The following is a 13,754-nucleotide window of genomic DNA, read 5'->3' on the forward strand; positions in this document are numbered from 1 at the left end:
AAGGATAAGAATTGTTGCACTTACCACAGCAATGCACCCCACATGCAGCTCGGAGATCAGTGCTGTACTTAATGTCAGCAGTAAAACAAATTGATTGGATTGTTAGTTTTCCCAGATGCAAACCGTAATTTGCAATTTAATTTTAAAGTCACAATACTGCCTCCTTTGGGAGCAATATGATGTGCTGGAATTTGCCTATTAGGTCTTTTTGGAAATTGAAAGAAAAATGACATGCACCTTTTCACACTTCTCGGTGGGTGGGTGCTGGGTGCGTGTATGGTGAGGTTCATTTGCAGAAAATTTTAGCTTCTGATGACTTAGTCACTCTACAGCTTTATTTCACTATCTCTCTGCCCTGCCAAAAAACAGTGAGTAAACATGCAAGATAAATGGGATAGCTGAATCCCCGGCTGGCCTCCCTATACACAATCCCCTCCAAGTTAACTTCAGATGAACGAAAAGAGCCTGGATCCAAGGTATGCCACTCCGAAAGTAAGTCCGATATGAGGATGCCCTATGGTGTCAGAATGGGTAGGATCATGCAGCTGAAGAGTTTAGGATATTAAGATTTTAAAATAATTGCTGCCCTGCATTTGCTCTCCATTTATCATTCATCATCCTCGCTGTTTCACCTTGCTGTTTCACCATACTCTACTGTCCTTGATTTCTCCTCTCCTTTAGCTCCCAGCCTTCACAAGTTTCTAGTTTTTCTCCCATCATTCCTTCCAGTACATCAGCTTTCCTTTCCCCTGGAGATCGACCCCCCCTTGTCCCCGAGGTTTTCATTCCAGTCCTTCTTCCCCGCACGGCAGGTGAGGCTCGCTGCAGGACTGTGAAGGCAACGCGGTATGTATGTTCGTTCACCTGGAGTCAGTGGAGCAGGAACTTGCTGCAAGTGTGAAGCAAACAGCTGCACCCAGGTACTGACAGTTTCCATTTTGACACCCGTGCTAGCGAACCGCGGACACGGGAGGAGGAGAACAGCGCAAGGCAGCCACGCGATTAAAAAGCCGACGGCTTGTTGCAGCTTGGCTTGTTCTGCAAAACCTAGAGAATTTGTAGAGCTCTCACCTATCCTGTCTTTCATCTCAGAAAACTCCATGTACGGGAACAGGGGCTCCAGCTTCTGCACTGAACCTCGTGGCAGGGTGCTGCGCTATGAACTGTGCTACACGACGGAGAAGTGCCGCAGCCCCGGCAGAGCGGGAGAGGTGCCCGGGGAGGAGTACGGCACCAGCCCAGCAGCGGCTGGAAGTCTGTTTTTCTCCTGTGCTGAACTATGGGCCCATAGCCAGCCTTTTCCTAATGCCAGGTGTTATACAGAAATGCAAACACCAACATTTGGTGTCATTTGCTTTTACACATACCCTTGCAGTGTCTGCTGGCACTTGCTGTATCCTCCCTTTGGGAGGAAAAGAGGCCGATGTGGGCATAGCGCGGCTGATCCCGAAGTCAGAGCTCCCCACCGCTGCTGCGGAGACTCTCAACAGCACCCGGGAAGGTGCAACCCCCTCGCACAGAGTGAGACAACAGCAGCTTGTTCCTCCTCGTGTCTGCTCCCCTGCGGGCCAGCTGCTAGACTGCTGTCCTGTTAGGCTTCACTGCAAGCCAAGGTCATTTTCCCCATTAAAATGCAAAGAGCGGCATTTACATTGTTAGCAGGTTGATGAAATTTCTTACAGCAACAATTAAAATAAATGTCATGTTTTTAGTGACTGTGCTACAGACTAACCGGTGATCGCCACAGAAGAGTGTCTTCCCTTTAACTTCCTGATGCTGTAAAACAGTTTACAGAGGAAAAAACTTCTTTTCTGCATACTGCCAGAGTATTCCCCACCCAACTGTGGTGAAGTATCACTAGCTGAGGTCCCTCAGCCACAGCTAACTGACGTGGGACTCAGTTTTGATTCCAGTTTTTTGAACAAACCTCTCTCTATCCCACAAACCAAATCCAATTCTGTGAATGATTAAAGAGCTTTAAAAATATCTCATTCAACTCTTTTTGCATGTAATGTATTCTCAGATTTAATTTTACTAAACACCCATGTGAATATTTCTTGAAGAATTTGCTTCCTATGAAAGACCTTGGTATTTTCCTATTAACTGGGTATCCTGCACTCTTGAATCCTCATCTGCAAGATCTGAAGGATGATTTTTTTTTTTAAGCAGGGGATAGTTGTAGCTTGGGTACCATAATCTACATGAAGATCCCCGACGACACCGGTTACGCTGCCTTGCAGCAGAGGCCAGAAGAAGTCATCACCTCCCTCAGACCACCAGTGCGTCCTGAGCACCGGTGTCCGCAGCTGAGAACCCTCTCCGCTTGCCCCGTTTCTCTGGCTGAACCTCCTGCCTTTCACAAGAATGCATCCTGCACACCGTCACGCACTAAAACCTTACCAGAGTGGCTATTTCGTTATCAAGAGCAAACTGAACTTATTTGCAATCTGTGCAGAGCGACTGCGTTTTGTAACTAACAGGTTATCATAGCAATGAGTCTGATTATCTTCAATGTTTACAGGTAGCTGTAGCCTGCTATTTCTCCTTTATAATTTTGCGATGCACTGTAAAATTTCTATAAAGTACTTCTACTAATGGCATATATTAGGAGCATATTCATTATTTTAGCACTTTCACAGCTGACATTTATATAATGCAGTTCTGGAACAGCCATTTGAGTATAGTGTATTAGCAACTACCTCATCAACTACCCAAAGTTTCACATTTATTAGGCATGTGAGTGGATAATTGAAGCTGACCAGTTTCTGCATGTAAGCACTGTTTGGGATACCAAACAAAAACTGAGCCTTTTCTGCAGATACGTATTTTTCTATGGCTTATTTATATTTTATTTTGAAATAATCTACATATAATTATTCTATATTACTTTATGTTTCAATTATTCATGGACTAGTTCACACTGGAGAGAATATAATGGAAAAGTGCAGTTTTCATTTCTCTTTTTGCTTGTATTCTTCAAAGACTCAGTTAAATGTTCTAAAATTCTCAATCCAGCCATTCAGTTATGTTATTCTTTAGTAGCAAACAAGTCATTTGTCTTGTGCAGTATATCAAAATCTTCTTAGAACACTCCTCAAGCCAAACATCATTCTTGAAATGAAAACCTAATAACCCCAGCTGGTAGCTTACCAATACGCCTTTTAACTAGAGAGGTGCAAGAGAAAAGTATCTTCTATCATTCCACTTCAATGTCCAGAGCAGATATTATATCATCTGCTATACTGGAAGTGCACAGAATCTTCCAGATTGCCTACCCTGACTAGTTTACTTAACTCTTCAAAAATAATTCTGTGAGTAAGATTAACAACCACCCAGGGCATCTCTAATTTTCATAGTTTATTAATTTGCCATAATCCCCTGTAATTCAATACTGGAAGCTTTTGATTTAAGATATTACATGCTGATGAGACCTCTATAATGAAATTGATTATACTACTTAAAGTGGTTTTAAGAATACTTTTAATTAGGGCAAAACTAAAAAAAAAACTTTAATAATCAAATTAGACTATTCATAACTTAGAAACATCCACTTTTCAAATAACCTGCAATTTAAGACAGTCTACAATAGTGTAACAAATGGCAAATCCACAGTATAAGCACCATTCATCTTAAAAACAGATCTCAGAGGTAAGATTTGGAGCACATATGGTCTCCTTGGTGGTCCTGTATCCCTCCTATTTGCTCAATGGAGGTAGGTAATTTAGCCTTTGATTTTATGTCCCATTATTATTGATTTGTTAGCAACCTACACACTTAATCCAGGAAGAATTCCAAGTTCTTTTATTTCCTGTAGCTGCGTCTCCAGTCGCCTGTTGGCAGTGTCCCTCAGCACCTCCCCAGGACGACTCCCCAGGCACGACTGTCCCCCACTCCCCACCAGAGGCAAGTGGACGGGGCCCTTCTGGGAGCACTGATTTGCTGGCTGTATGAAATGAGCAGCCCACGTTTTCTCTTGGTCAACAACTTTGGAAGAGCTGCTGTGTCACAAGGATGCTACAGAATTAAGTCATTTTTCCAAAGGAATAAGTGGCCAACAGAAGAGTCCTTTGTGGTTTATGCAGCTAAAGAACCATTGACCAAACTCCCGAGCTAGGTCTAAGCTGGGGTACACTCTCTGGCCCCAAGGAGCAGTGTCAGAGCTGGGTTTATAATCACACAGATAAACACTATCCCACCTTCTTTCCAACGCAGGACAGCTTCTGCTGTATTGCTTGTTGGGAGTAATTCCTGGTCTGTGCCATCCCCCTTATAACCATGTCCAAGCATTGCCTGAGGCAGTCCAAGCTGGTATGAGCCAAAATCGTGCCAAGAGCAAGCTAGCAGTTACCCAGAGCTCAAGCCCTTTCTTGCTGCTGTTCAGATTGCTCGCTCACAGGCTGCCTTTCAGAGACTGTTTTCTTGGGAAGGGGGAGGTTGTTTGTTTTGGTCTGGGTTTTTTTGCATAAGAAAAGGACATTCTTCTCTGTGCTGAACGATTATTTACCTTCTCAAGGGAAATTAAAGGGAAAGAAGTAGGCGTCTATTCCAAAGGCAGCCAGATTGCACTCACCAGTGGAAGAAGCTCTTCAAAGCCAAGAACCCATCAGCAAAACCTCCACAGATAACAGACCTGGCTGGAAAAGTCAGAGAAACTGAGCAGCTCAAGAACTCTTGTGCTTTCGGTTTTTGTGTTTACAACAAGAATTAAAGACTGGGATGTTCCTGAGAAAGCATGACCTAGACTCTTACTACAATGCATAATTGCAAAAAGCAGTGCTCAGCAGAGTTGTTACTATGCTTAAAGGTTAAACCTCAGTCATCTCTATTTACGCACACTACAATCTGTGTCAGCAAAGCTGCATATCAAGAAACATGTGAAGGTAGCTATTAAAAATAATATTGGAAAAGCTCCAAAGCTAAACAAATGCATAACCTCAGTTTTTAGCGAATCAGGATGATGATATTCAGCATGGGGATGTAGGCAGGAAGGATAATGAGGTTGAAAATTTGGAAATAGCAATGACCAGTGAAAGGGGATACTTACAAGTCACATCCCAGAATTTAATTCTTTTAAACAGAGAAATTTAATTATCCTAGATAAATCAACAGCTGCTTTTCAGCCTGCCTCATCTAAAGCAAACAATTGTTTTTAAACAGCCATCCATTATGAATCCAATTACTAATATCGTTTCCACAAAAGCATTTAATGTAACACAAGATTGCCTTTTAAAACTTCACAATAGGAGAACATGATGCCCAAGGGGGAAATTTTATTGTTTAAAATAACCTACGTGTTAAGTTGATACTCCAGTTTTATTATAAGTTATATGAGAGGATTGCACTGAATTTGTTTAAAAGCAACAGCAATAACCATATGGCATAAAAATCAAAGAGCTGAACTACTTGAGTAGTGCATAAAATGCCTTTACTGTGCAAAACATAAATAACCACTCATGCAGCAGCAAAAGTATCTTCTAAAATGCTACAGCAAGAAAAAACTCATGAGATATATTTTCACCTCCTTCTCTACCAGCTGAACTACAACCTTTGAAGGCTGTGCGGTGACCAAAGTGCTAGTGCTAACAGCAAAGACACCCACCGTGGCCATCCATACCGCTTACGGAAATGTAAGGGGAAGGACGTGGTCCCTGCAGAAGCGGGTGTCCATCCGGGGTGGAGGTGGGGCAGGAGATGCTGCGGCGCTCACCAGCAGCAGCAGCCTGCGGATGCAGCCGACAGACGCAGCAGCTTGCGCAGCGGGGCACGAAGAAGGGCGCCTCATGTCCTCACCGGGCAGCGTGCACGTTCTCGGGGTGGCTGTGACACACAAGGTGCGCTCCCCAGCAGCTGCTGCAGTCACCGTCCCTACCGCGTCAGAGTTTCCACCCAGACAGACCTTCCGATGGAGGATGCAGCTCTGCAAGCCTCAGGCTGCAAGGAGCGGCCGGGGCCTCTCCGTGACCTGGGGCTGACGGTCATCTTTCCTGCAGCGGGTGTGCTGCTGCCGGTGAGCTGCGTTGCCAGGTGAAGGAGTTAGGGGAGGAAGTCAGCTGGCTGCAGAGCACCAGAGAGGACAAGCGTTCTTTAACTCAGATCAGCAAAGACAAAAAAATCAAAGTAGCAGAAATGCACATAGGAGCTCTTCATGGCATGTAACACCAGCTGTATCGTCTGGTGCAGGCAATCTGATGCCTCTATGACTGGTTCTTACTCGTGCTGATACTGCCTTTCCCAGGCAACTTTGCCAAATGTACGACATCAGAGAACAGAAATGATAGGTGACAGGGAAAAATATTGTGCAGATGAAAGAAATCCAAACAGTGGATAGACAAGTAGTATCTTGAAGTCCAGTGATACTCTAATGTATTTCAGAAGGATAAAATACATAAAACTTTCATAAAACACTTTTGGTTTGACAAAGGCACAAAACCAAGTACAGAATTTGGATGAGTAATAGAGGCTTGACACTGCGCAGGGCTGTGCAATCTCATGGTCACTGATGCCTGCAGGGACCTGGAAATGCTTAGTCCTTGCATGACTGAGCCCCTGCTGAGAAAGTGAGAGTGAAATATTTTTAAATGTTAAAGACAGAACTTACTCAGGATATTTTCTAAGTACATCTAGGCACACTGAGTTATATTTTCCTTTCCAGGTGAATGGATATGAATCTACTCAAGTGAGCAGCATCTTAAATATATCTGAAAAAAATTTACCTACATGAGCATTTGTCCTTGATCTAGTATCCCATTGACCAAGGGGACATTAGAGGTATGTAGGATTCTAACATGGGATGCCTTCTCTCCGATACTCCAAAATTCATCAGGAAGTATTTAATGCAGTTATTACTGGGTCAGAGTATGTCACCCATACTCTGCAGCAGGCCAATGATCGTAACATTAATGTTCTCTTCTTGCCTAAAAGCTGCAATACTGCTCCATACTCTTCTGAACTTGTCCAGCATATAGGTGATTGATTCATGTGATCTGTTATATGCTGGAAAAGATGTGGTTTAAATACATCTTCCATACAGTGTTCAATGCTGTTTAAAACTGTAGAAGTGGATTGTGATTTACAGTCAAAACTAAATTCATCTAAGCTCTTTTCATATAAATGATTAGCCTAAAAATATTATTGTATGTGATATAGCTGATGACAGTTGTCATTGATTTCTCTCAGTTTTTCTGTTCTATTGCTAAGGGTCTTTGTTTGGTTTGTTTTTTTAAGAAATAAACCATGTCTTATTGGACATTAAAATAAGGAAAATCTTTCAGACACAAGTCATCTGTATATTTTCAAGCCACACACAAAAAATACTCATATGTAAAAATCAGCTGTTTACTTGCCTTGCATGATCAAATGCATGCAAAAGGGTGTGCTCTGGTAATGAGTTCAAAGCTGGTATGAAAGTTTGACTCATAGCCAACGTTTTCATAACCTAGGCTTAAATTTAGGCCCATACATTTGAAAATATCTTATGTTAAATCCACAAAAGCTGGAACTATTTAGACGAAAAGGAATATATTTTCACTACTTTCTTAAAGATCTATTCACTGTTTTTCATTTTATATTTTTAACTTTGAATATTCTTTTTTGTTGAAGAAGATTTTATACCTAGATATTTAAGTCATGCTTTCCATGACAAATCACCAACACATAATGAATTTTAATGACCTGGACAAGCTCAGATAGGTTTCTGCTTATTCAAATACAGTCATACATCCAGGAGAAACACAGGGTAGACTATACTAAACTCCAGGTGATGGCTATCCAGGATGACAATTATTCTGCAAAAGATACTACAAATAATCAAATGAATATGAACGTCCTGAATAACAGTGTGTCTAAAAGGAAGAGGAAAGGTATACTACTACCAAACTGGCAGTTTCTACTGGAATACTGTTTTCAGTTCTAAAAATCAGAGATGTTTGAGCAGTGAGACATAAGAACGCTTAAAGTATGGAAGAGTTATCTTATAGTGAAAAGTTAAAAGAAATGAATCTGTTTCAGTTACTAAGGAGAAACTTGATCTCTGTCTATACGCATGCATATTGGAACAGAAATGGGATGACAGAAACTGTTGGTATAATACAGTAGATAAGGGAATAGCACCCAATGCTACTTGTGAGAGCAAGCAGAAAGCAGACTATTCAGGACAGAAATAACATCTGTTTTTATACTTGAATATGTTAGGTTATATGATTAAAAAGCTCACCCATGCACACACACACAAAGCAGCAGAGGAACAAGGGCAGGTGGGGGAACCTGAGTAATACCCTGCCCCAGCTGCTCCCAGGGCCACCGCAGGAGAGCCGTCAGCCCACAGAAAGCCAGACTGAGCTGGCACCAGAGCAGACACAGTGCCTGCAGACACATTTCTAGTTAGACCGCACTTCTCAGACCCTTTTCATGTGCTTTTCTTTGCTATTCCTAACTATTCCCATGAATAAGATTTGCATTTTTGGCCAACATTCCAGGAAAATTGTTCTTAATTACCACTCTGTAATTAAGAGTGCTTTCTGTTGTTCTATTTATGTACAGTTTTCAGTCCTCCACTCATGGTAAAAAGAACACAATGACTGAAACGAACAATCAACAAGAATACTAAACAGCAAGAACCAAAGTAATCACAGACACTAAAATCTGTTCTCACAAATTGTCTGCAGAACATGTAGATAAATATTTTGTCATTTATTACCCGATTTAAAACTGACAAAAATGTTTAATTAAGCAAGTAACTTATTCGCTGTAAAATACATATACTACATTTGCTTCCAGGCAAATCCCTAAACAGGACAGACATATTTTGGAAGCAGCACCAATTACCTTCCAGAGTTACAAGTGGAGAGGAATTTGGATTTCTTCAGGAAGAAGGGCTGCACTTGTCAGACTGAGTATCTGTCATCAACAGAAAAAAACTGTACCGCAGGGTAAATTCTGAGAAACAGTTAATTTCTGAATTGATGGGTGATTCTCTTTCCCATAAATCTAAGTGGTTTGCCGGGACTCCCAGGCCCCTGGCAAAAGCGTCTTCCACCTATCCTAGTGAAAAGCTGTTCACACCTAAGGACTGCCTCCACCAAGGGTGAGCCAAATGGACACTCAAGAACCCCCCAGGGGCAGGGGAAAAACAGCACAATCCCAGTGTTAGATACCCAAGAACCCTTTCTATATTGCAGTTGCATTTGACAGGCATTATTCAATGTAAGTAATTTACAGTGCAAACAAGACTTAACCGAAGTGAGTGAGACTGACCTTTATAAAGGCAGAACGCAGAACACGTATGCTTTATATTCCTAAACGACAGCAGAGCACTACATTTACAGGTGTTATCTTTACGCTGGCAAGCTTTTGGACCTGTTGAGCAGATATCAAACACTCTAAGCATCTGTCCAGGAGCAGAGACATCAACCATATAGAAACAAGGGACAGCTTTCAGAAATATATTTTTCCCCTGTACTTTCCTGTTCATAAGATACAGAAATTCGATCAGCCACTATCACAAGAAGGAGACTGTTGTACCAAACCGTTGCGCACCCTCTGATATAAGAAATGGTTCTGGATTGCAAACTTGTCCACACACAGCCCAGCCACAGTGCAGCTGCAACCCACCAGCGGCATTCTGGATACTGGAACAAAGCAGCCTCGTCTGCTCGGCCTCCCTGCCCAGCACTAGCACTATCATTACAGGAAAGTAAGAAACTACTGAAGCCCTGGGAGACACCCAGCAGGAGATGCTTTAAGAAGAAAAGTTAAAGTTTGGGAAGCATGAACAGTAAGGCAGCAGCCCCATCAGCAGGAGAACGTCTGCTTTCCTGACAACGGCCAGAGACAGCTCTGCTGTCCACGAGCACAATTTCTGATGCCAACAAGCAGCGGAAAAAGCAAATTCTCTTGAGTATCAGACGGGAATTCTAGATACAGAGACTGTCTACTGCTGAATGCATTAAAGTAATAGTAATCAGTTTTCCAGATGAAAAGAATAGTTATATTGACCAGTAAATTAAAACTTAAATAAAAGAATGAGAAATTGTTAGTCAGACTTTGAGATTGGTAGTCCCTACTCATTATGTTAGCTTCTGTTAATGAGGTGGCAAACAGTAAAACAACAACAGAATTTGTTCTCTACACTGCACTGAAGCCGTATCAGCAGAAGTAAATTACTTAATGGAATTTTATCATTAGTACCCTTGAACAATGCACCATGCAAAATGTTATTTTTACTAAGGTTTATTGTAATCTTTAGAGCAGCCTGCTATAAAAATGCTTTAAATACTTTGCCTGAGGCCTATACCAACCATCTTAATTATTAAGTGATCCATTCATCATGTGTTCACCATGTTCATGACATGAACTATAAGTTAAATGGTAGAATTTACATTAAAGAATGAGTTTTAAAAGCAAATTCTAGTCACATATCAACTTCTGAGCCTAAATCTCTTTCAAAACTTAACACATTTTCAAAGCTTAACACTCTTTCAAAGCAATTACATATTTCACATGTATTACAAGTAGCATATCATTATGGCAGTGTTAAGCCTGCTTCACTGAGTTATTTGAGAGACTGCTGGAGACAAAATGTTTCATAAATACATTGAAATTTAGGGGACAGTTGCCCCTTGTTATAAGATTCCCTCCAGTTCTGCTTTTCAAACGATAACTAATGTCAAAAGTGACCAGATTCCACTACTTTTAACTCACAAATACAATTAAATTTGATTAAATAGTGCAAAAGCCATTGAATAGTGTAAAGCCTCCTGTAAAGTACCAAGTCAAAAACTCCTGGGCTCCCAAGCACTCTGGCTGCAGGGACAACGTTGGTCCTGCTGGTAAACCATAAAATTGGCTGCCGTTATCTCTAAATGTTTCCTCCTGAAAATGCTTCAGATATAAAAAGTTGTATGTCCTTCAACTGAATTACATTTCAGCACTCTGCTCTCCTGAGTAACAACGAAAACCTCAGATGAAGTGTCCATGCCAAACACGTCTGGGACAGGCAGCCCAGCTCAGCTCAGCTCAGCTCCATGGCCTTCACCACCATGCAGAAGCAAGACAAACCACGTCGTAACAGCATCACCGGCAGCCCAGGAAAAACAGTATTGCCACTGCTGGCAAGAGGCACAGGACTCAATGCTGACTTGCAAGGCCCCAGTCCTGGCCTACTGGGCCTGTTGCCAACTTGTTAGGAGAACTTGCTGTGTGAATCAGAGCTTGGTATCAGGTGTCTCTTGTTATGATATGATCTTTAAGCCTGAAATAAAAGCAAAGCCCTTGAAAAAATGGGTGCAGGTTGAAGGCAGTGGCCCACAGGACTATAAACAGCTCATTAATGGTCAATTGCTGGTCACAGAAGAAGCACAAGCTCAAGAGCAGGGAAAAAAAGCTGCTTTGAACATAACTAAGAGAAGAAGAAGATGCTGAGTAAAGAAAAGAATCCCCCCCCCCCAAAAAAAAAAACACCAAAAAAACAGCTGAGCAAAAGGACAAGGACTGACGTGGCCTGGGAAAGTAACACTCTCCAGCATCAGAAAGTACGCATAATTCAGGGTTCAGAGGCCAAAGGCAAAGACTAGCTTAGAAACACAAGCATCTTACAAAAGGACAAGATCTTAAATGTAGAGAGAGAGGGTTGTTGTAGGATCATCATGGGATCTTACAGCTGTGAGTGGGCCACATCCTTCAATGACCCTGGCTCCTCAAGGACTTTTTGGCCGGCCAGGCAATCATCCAGGACCACGTACACCAGTACGTGCGCATCTGGCAGTGTTTGTGTCTGAGCGCGCTTTCTTCAAATATTGTATACAATTTTTCTTTGTAATGCCTCATTTAAGCCTTATTGCATACACATTCAATTTGTCTATTTACTCTTTTGGATAACAACAGATTTGTTCACTCTCCATTTGCAAATACGCTTGAAGAAAGGCAATCATGGATCCATGTTCACATTGTCCAGTGTATAGACAAATATATCCATTAGATAACAGATACTGATCAATACACAAGACTTGATTAATGGAAATCACCAAAGATGTGTCAGTGTTGCTAAATTTCCAGACTCACGGAAGACGCCATTAACCCTCCTTAACTCGGGATATAACTCCAGAGCTGGGGGAACAACAACGTACTGCTGCTTCCTGCACTTCAAGCAGTTACTTGACAAGATTCTTAAAGTTTAGGAAGAACATCTATTATAATCTCTACATTTTCAGTTTCCAGTACCATTGAAAAAGATATTGCCATTTTATGCTCAGCCTGCCTCACTGAAGCTGTTTCCATCCCTCTTACCCTATTCATGCTCTGTGACAGAACGGCGTGACTTGGTGTGTGTGTTTCAAGGTAACCGACAAGCTTCCTCTGACTCCGTTACTGTCCAAAATACTCCAAACCCTTCTAACAGCTGGGCACCACAGGGCACCAGCACCAGGCGGGGGCCGGCACCAGCCCTCGCTGTCCCGGTTCGGGGGCTTGTGCCGCAGCAACGGACACGAGCAGCCACAGCCACAGGGGCGGCAGCAGAAAGCTGCCCCCCACCCACTGGTGCCCTCGACAGCGCACTGCATGCACAATGATGTGCCTAGGACATACATATATAGACATATATACATATATAGATGTGCTCCGTGCGCACCGACGTGCTGAGGACACGCTGATGCCCAGCACCCCGAGGCTGCTGCCTCCCCTGGGACGCGCAGTGCCCATGAGCCCCTGCTGCCGCCTCCTCCTCCCCGACATGGCTCCGGGGGCAGAGAAGGGTGGAGGGCGCGCGGGGAGGCACCAACCCCCGCGGGCGGCTGTGCGGGGCGGGCAGGGCATGGGCAGAGCCTGCGGGCTGCGCTCGGCGCTGCCGCCGGGCCGTGATGCGCCCCCGCCCCCGACGCAGCGCGCACGCGCGGAGGCGGCGCCCGCAGCCCGAGCTGACGCGGCGGCAGAGCGGGTGGAGGTCGCGCATGCGCCGTGCCGACGCGCCGCTCGCCGCCACCACAGCCGGAGGGGCCCGGTAGTGCGGCCACGCCACGCTCACTGCCGCCCTGGGACAGCCACGGGGCAGCGGTGCAGCACTGCGGCAGGCAGGGAGGGCTCCTCACACACTGCGGCAGCACCAGGGCTTCCTCACTGAGCCCCGCCGGGGATGCAGAGCGGAGCAGCACCGCTCCCAGACAGGAACGGGCGTGAGGGCGCAGCGCTGGGAGTGCCGCACTGCACTGCGCATGCGTGGGACCCCGCGCTGCAGGACCGCGCTGTGTGCAGGCGCTGGCAGCAGAGCCGCGGCTGCAGGACCGCGCTGCAGACACGCGGGGGCGCCGATCCCCATCCTGAGCCCTTCCCGCTCCCCCATGCAGCCCTCCTGAGTCTGCCCCTCGGTCCGTACACGGCGCATGCGCACTGCTCGGCAGCCGCCTCCTGCTCGGTTGGCGGTGGGCGCATGCGCGCTGCGCGGCAGCAGCATGGCGCCGGCGCGGGGTGCTCGTTACCCTGGGCCACGAGGGGAGAGCGCTGCCTCCAGAGCTCTCGATTTGTTCTCTTGTCGTCCGCATACTCCCCTTTCCACACTCTACACCCCAGGGCTCTCTCCATTCAGCTTTCAGCAAGCTGCTGTCAGGAGAGTGGGGGTGCCTCTGCTGCCCTGGCAGCCCCAGCTGTCCCTGAAGGGGCTGATGTCCAGGCCCCCTGCCCAGTTCCTGCAGGACCACAGCTGCGGGCCCTGGGGCTAGGATGAATGCCAGGGGGAGCTGGGTGGCAGGACAGGCCCCAGGTGG

This window comes from Dromaius novaehollandiae, unplaced genomic scaffold (genome assembly GCF_036370855.1).
Source record: "Dromaius novaehollandiae isolate bDroNov1 unplaced genomic scaffold, bDroNov1.hap1 HAP1_SCAFFOLD_100, whole genome shotgun sequence".
Classification (NCBI taxonomy): Eukaryota; Metazoa; Chordata; class Aves; order Casuariiformes; family Dromaiidae; genus Dromaius; species Dromaius novaehollandiae.